This window comes from Anguilla anguilla, chromosome 3 (assembly GCF_013347855.1).
Source record: "Anguilla anguilla isolate fAngAng1 chromosome 3, fAngAng1.pri, whole genome shotgun sequence".
Classification (NCBI taxonomy): Eukaryota; Metazoa; Chordata; class Actinopteri; order Anguilliformes; family Anguillidae; genus Anguilla; species Anguilla anguilla.
Window position 1 is genome coordinate 31,141,619 of NC_049203.1, and position 6,741 is coordinate 31,148,359.

Genomic DNA, 6,741 nt, shown 5'->3' on the forward strand with positions numbered 1-6,741 from the left:
AGGACATGGCAATGCAGAATTCTCTTAACGGTGGATGTAGATACTTTGGTACCTGATGCCTACAACTCCTTTACCTGTTCCTTTGTTGTTGTCTTGGGGTTCAGTTGAACCTTTCAGACCAAAGTTCGTTCAGCCCTGGGAGTTCATTTGTGCCTCCTTCCTGAACGATGCAGAATCTGTGTGGTGAATCTGATTTCTTATATTTTCATACAATTGTTTGTGCAGATGCTCGTGGTACCTTCAGTTGTTTGAAAATTGTTTCTAAGGAGGAATCAGACTTGTGGAGGTCCACAATGTTTTTTCTGAGGTCTTTGCTGAGTTGCTTGGATTTTCCCATGGTATCAAGGGCACAAATGCAGTGGCTCTAAAGGTAGGCCCTTAAATACAGCCACAGGTGCCAATAAACTCTCATTAACTCCTAATTATGACAATTAGCCAATCAAAAGCTTCTAAAAAGTCATTACATCAATTTCTGGAATCTTTCAGACTGTTTAAAGAGACAGTCAATTTGGTGTATGTAAACTTTTGACCCACTGGATTTCTGATATAGTGAATTAAAGCTGAAATAAATCTGTCTCTAATTGATTGTTTTAACATGACTGTGATGTTCTGTGTAAGGACCCACACGCAGACCAGGGAAATCCAAAAAACGTTGTCTTTAATCAGTGCGAAGTTCGAAGCCAGGTGATCAGAGAGAGTGCGGTACAGAATCGAGTTTCCAAAAGAAAAGTAAAAAGACAGGCAAAAAGTCAAAAACCAGGAGATCAGAAATAGCGAAGGTACAAAGGGGCAGGCAAAAGAGAAGTCAAAGAAAAGCGAAGGTCGAACCAGATCAAACAAAACCAAAAGGGGCAGGCAAACTCGAAGTCGGGCAAAGGGGTGTCGCAAGAATCTCAATAAACAAAGGCTTACAAATAATCGGCACAATGAATATGATCAACGTTCTGACACGAAACAAGTGGAAAAGACTGACATTTATACACTGGGGAAGATAACAATCAAGGAGGGGTAAGTGAGTGAGGGAGGAGTAACAAACAACATCCAGGTGAAGAACATTAGGAAAACTAATTCAATGACAGAGGACTGATAAAACGCGGACTGGAATCACATAGACAACAATGATAACAGACGGCCTGGGTGAAGCAGGTAAACACGTGCAGAGAGAGAGAGGTGCAGTTAGAGCAAGAGACAGGTGCAGGCAATTGCAGAACTCAGCGTAGAGCAGGCTAGAAAGAAAAGGGGCGGAGCTACAGCGCAGCATGGAAAAGGGGAGACTGGTTAATGTATTAGTATAGTGATCTAAACTATCAAAAACCCAAAACTAGTGTGTTAGTCCATTAGTAATATTCACATGTTAGTATATTAGTGAGGTTAGTACTTTACAATCTATAAATTAGTAGGGATTAGTAGAAATTAGTAAAACTAGAAATCAGCAGGAAGAAAGTAAAGCGAGACTGGAAAGAAGGGGGGAAACCACGAAAACCCGGAACCACCCGAATAGTGAAATCACACAAGTACAGGGGAGTGAAGCAGCTCAGGGAACACAGACACAGAGACAGTACTGGGGAGACAAGTGACCGGGAAATACAGACTACAACAGTACCCCCCCCCCTAGGAAACGCCTCTTGGCGTTTTCACCGGTGGTACAGGGTGTTTGACATGAAAGTCCTTAACCATCTGCTTATCCAAAATGAAGCGAGAGGGGATCCAGCTTCTTTCCTCGGGGCCGTAGCCTTCCCAGTCCACCAGGTACTGAAGGCCGCGACCCCGACGACGAACATCCAGCAGTTTGTTCACGGTGTAGGCATCACCACCATCAATGAGTCGGGGGGGAGGGGGGGGCTCAGGGGCAGGGCAGAGGGGATGGGTAACAACGGGTTTTAAGCGGGAAACATGAAAAGTGGGGTGAATTCTGCGCATGGTGGAGGGTAACTTTAATATAACAGCAGTGGGGCTGAGGATTTTAACAATAGGGAAGGGGCCAATAAAACGAGGAGCTAACTTCTGGGACTCAACACGTAGGGGAATGTCTCTGGTGGTGAGCCAAACACGCTGTCCAACTCTGTAGGAGGGGGCTTTAGAGCGGCGGCGATCGGCCGTCACCTTCATCCTGGCGCTGGCGCGAAGCAAGTTGAGGCGAGCGGTCTTCCATGTTCTCCTGCAGCGCCGGATGAAGGCTTCAGCTGAGGGGACCCCCACCTCCTCCTCCTGACTAGGGAATAGAGGCGGCTGGTACCCTAGGCAGCACTCGAACGGAGAAAGTTTGGAAGCGGAGGTGTGTGAGTTAATGGCATACTCTGCCCAGGGTAGTTGATAAGACCATGAGGTGGGGTTCTTGGAGCAGAGGCATCTAAGGACAGTTTCGATCACTTGATTGGCCCGCTCGGTCTGGCCATTGGTCTGGGGGTGAAATCCTGAGGATAGGCTAATGGAGGAACCCAACAGTGAGCAGAAAGCTTTCCAGAAACGTGCAGTGAACTGGGGGCCTCTATCGGAAACTATATTAGTGGGGATGCCGTGTAATCTAATAACGTGATGAATGAGTAAGTTGGCGGTTTCTTTGGCAGAGGGAAGCTTGGTGAGGGGAACGAAGTGAACAGCTTTAGAGAACCTATCAACTATGGTGAGGATAGTGGTGAAAGTGTTGGATGGGGGTAAGCCTGTGATGAAATCTAATGCTATGTGAGACCAGGGGCGGTGTGGGATGGGGAGGGGCTGTAACAGACCTGAGGGTGGGTGGTGAGAGGGTTTGTTCTGGGCACAGACCAAGCAGGCAGCCACAAAGTCCAAGATCTCTTGTTTCATGGAGGGCCACCAAAAACGTCTCTGAATAAATGTCCTGGTTCTGGTGGCCCCCGGGTGGCATGAGAGTTGCGAAGCGTGGCCCCAAAGGAGAACTTGAGAGCGGACTTGGGCAGGAACGTAGAGACGATCCGCTGGGCAATTACTTGGACCAGCCTCATCCTCCTGGGCCTTACGAACCATCTCCTCGATGTCCAAGTGAATGGCATTGATGAAACAGCTCCGCGGGAGGATGGTGTCAGGTGAAGGATCTTTAGTGGGTGGTTCAAACCGGCGGGAGAGGGCGTCAGGCTTGGTATTCTTTGACCCGGGGCGGTAAGCAAGGGTAAAGTCAAATCTGGAGAAGAATAGTGCCCATCGGGCCTGGCGAGAGTTGAGGCGTTTGGCTGTGTGAAGGTACTCCAGGTTCTTATGATCAGTCCACACCAGGAAAGGTGTTTGAGAGCCCTCAAGCCAATGGCGCCATTCTCCCAAAGCCATCCTCACCGCCAACAGCTCACGGTTCCCAATGTCATAGTTCTGTTCTGTGGGTGTCAGGCGGTGAGAGAAGTAGGCACAGGGATGGATCTTATTGTCCCTGGAGGAACGCTGAGAGAGAACGGCTCCCACCCCAATGTTGGAGGCATCAACCTCTACGATGAACTGAGCCGCAGAGTCAGGATGAACAAGGATGGGTGCAGAGGTGAAGTGGTTTTTGAGGGCTCGGAAGGCTGTTTCAGCCTGGGCGTTCCACTGGAATCGGGTCTTAATGGATGTGAGGGCGGTGAGTGGGGCTGCCAGAGAACTGTAATTACGGATGAAACGGCGGTAAAAGTTGGCGAAGCCCAGGAAACGTTGCAGTTCCCGACGACAGTCTGGCTGAGGCCATTCCACAACCGCCCGGATCTTCTGGGGGTCCATCTGAATGCTGCCGGCGGAGATGATGTATCCCAGGAAAGAAGTGGTGTTGCAACTAAACTCACATTTCTCCGCCTTGACAAATAAGCGGTTCTCCAACAGTCTCTGGAGCACCTTGCGGACCTGGATGATATGTTCCTCCTTAGTTCTGGAAAAGATCAGGATGTCATCCAGGTATACAAAAACAAACTTATTTATCCAGTCCCTCAGAACATCATTCACCAGTGTCTGGAAAATAGCTGGTGCGTTTGTGAGCCCGAAGGGCATCACCAAATACTCCCAGTGTCCGGTAGGAGTGTTGAAGGCTGTCTTCCATTCATCGCCCTCTCGAATGCGCACCAGGTGATAGGCGTTGCGCAGGTCCAGCTTGGTGAATATGGTGGCTCCTTGCAGGAGTTCAAAGGCGGAAGCCATGAGGGGGAGTGGGTAACGGTTCTTGATCGTAATGTCATTGAGGGCTCGGTAGTCGACGCAAGGCCGGAGTGAGCCATCCTTCTTCCCCACAAAGAAGAATCCGGCCCCTGCTGGTGAGGATGAAGGACGGATGATGCCGGCAGTCAAGGACTCCTGGAGGTATTTATTCATAGCTTCCGTCTCCGGCCGAGACAGAGAGAACAATCGACCTCTGGTGGGAGTGGTGCCGGGCTTCAGGTCAATGGTGCAGTCGTAAGGGCGGTGAGGAGGCAGAGAGGTGGCTCGGGACTTGCTGAAGACCTCTTCTAGGTCCAGGTACTCGGGAGGAACCGCCGACAGGTCCGTCGGCTTCTCGGGAGGTGACTCAGGAACAGAAGAATGGGCCTCTCGCAGACAAGATGCTAAACAGAATGGGCTCCAGCCCAAAATCTTGTGCGAGTTCCACTCCAAGGTGGGGTTGTGCTTCTCAAGCCAGGGATGCCCGAGAATGATGGGTGAGTGGGGAGATTCAATGATGTGGAGCCGAAGCTCCTCTTGATGGTTGCCGGAGAGCCGAACCTTGAGAGGAACGCTGGTGTGAGTAATATTCGCCAACCTTTGACCATTGAGCGAGTTGGCCACTAGGGGGCATGACATCTTCTCCAAGGGGATCCCCCATCTCTCGGCGGCCCCAGCGTCCAGGAAGTTCTCCTCGGCCCCGGAGTCGATGAGGGCGGTGGTCCCTTTGGTTCGTCCATCCCACTCAATGTTGACAGGCAGGCAAGTCCGGTGTTTGGAGGAGGATTCGGTTGGAATCATACCCACTAGTGCTTCTCGACACACTAGCGGGTGTTGTCTTTTTAGCGGGCAGGCTGCGACATAGTGGCCTGGTTTCCCACAGTAGAGGCATGACCTGGTGTGCATTCTTCTATCCCTCTCCTCCTTGGTCAGGCGAGCACGGTTGACTTGCATCGGCTCCGGGTCCGACATCATGACTGGAGGAGGTCTGAGATTGGTAGAAGGTGCAGCAGTGGTTCTGGACCTCTCAGTGACTGCTCGGTTGTAGACCCCTTGACTGCGAGCCCGTTGGCGCTCTCGGATGCGTGAATCCACGCGGATAGCCAGGGCAATGAGATCGTTTAGGTCCTCGGGCAGGTCCCGGGTCAGCAGCTCGTCCTTCACGCTCTCAGACAGGCCATTGAGGAAGGTGTCGTACTGAGATTTCTCATCCCAACCACTGGCGGTAGCCAGAGTACGAAAGTCAATGGCGAAGTCCGACACCGTCATTCCCCCTTGGCGCATGCGCAGGAGTTCTTGCGCCGCATCATGGCCGTGCTTGGAGCGGTCGAAGACCCGTTTCATCTCTTCTGCGAGCAGCGTGGAGGTCTGCACGCAGGGAAGCCCCTCCTCCCAGGCAGCCGTTCCCCACTTCCTAGCTCGCCCGGTGAGCTGCGTGATGATGTAGGCAACTCGGGCCTGCTCAGTGGGGAAGGTAGCTGGCTGTAGCTGGAAGATCAGCCGGCACTGGGTAAGGAATGGGCGGCAGCCACCAGGTTCTCCGTCGTACTTCTCCGGAGGAGGAAGGTCGGGCTCACGAGCACGTACAGGTGGGATGTCAGGCGTAGCGGGAGCCGCAGGTTGCTGGGGAGCGAAGCCAGGCGAGGAAGCCCGGAGTGCAGATATCAGCTCCGCCACGCAGGAGGTTAGGGTCTGCAGCTGGTGAGAGACCGACTCCAAGTGGGACTGGTGGCGTCCCAACATGGCTCCCTGCTGCCCAAGTACAAATTGTACCTGGGCAGGGTCCGCTGGGTCCATCCTGGTCAGAACGTACTGTGATGTTCTGTGTAAGGACCCACACGCAGACCAGGGAAATCCAAAAAACGTTGTCTTTAATCAGTGCGAAGTTCGAAGCCAGGTGATCAGAGAGAGTGCGGTACAGAATCGAGTTTCCAAAAGAAAAGTAAAAAGACAGGCAAAAAGTCAAAAACCAGGAGATCAGAAATAGCGAAGGTACAAAGGGGCAGGCAAAAGAGAAGTCAAAGAAAAGCGAAGGTCGAACCAGATCAAACAAAACCAAAAGGGGCAGGCAAACTCGAAGTCGGGCAAAGGGGTGTCGCAAGAATCTCAATAAACAAAGGCTTACAAATAATCGGCACAATGAATATGATCAACGTTCTGACACGAAACAAGTGGAAAAGACTGACATTTATACACTGGGGAAGATAACAATCAAGGAGGGGTAAGTGAGTGAGGGAGGAGTAACAAACAACATCCAGGTGAAGAACATTAGGAAAACTAATTCAATGACAGAGGACTGATAAAACGCGGACTGGAATCACATAGACAACAATGATAACAGACGGCCTGGGTGAAGCAGGTAAACACGTGCAGAGAGAGAGAGGTGCAGTTAGAGCAAGAGACAGGTGCAGGCAATTGCAGAACTCAGCGTAGAGCAGGCTAGAAAGAAAAGGGGCGGGGCTACAGCGCAGCATGGAAAAGGGGAGACTGGTTAATGTATTAGTATAGTGATCTAAACTATCAAAAACCCAAAACTAGTGTGTTAGTCCATTAGTAATATTCACATGTTAGTATATTAGTGAGGTTAGTACTTTACAATCTATAAGTTAGTAGGGATTAGTAGAAATTAGT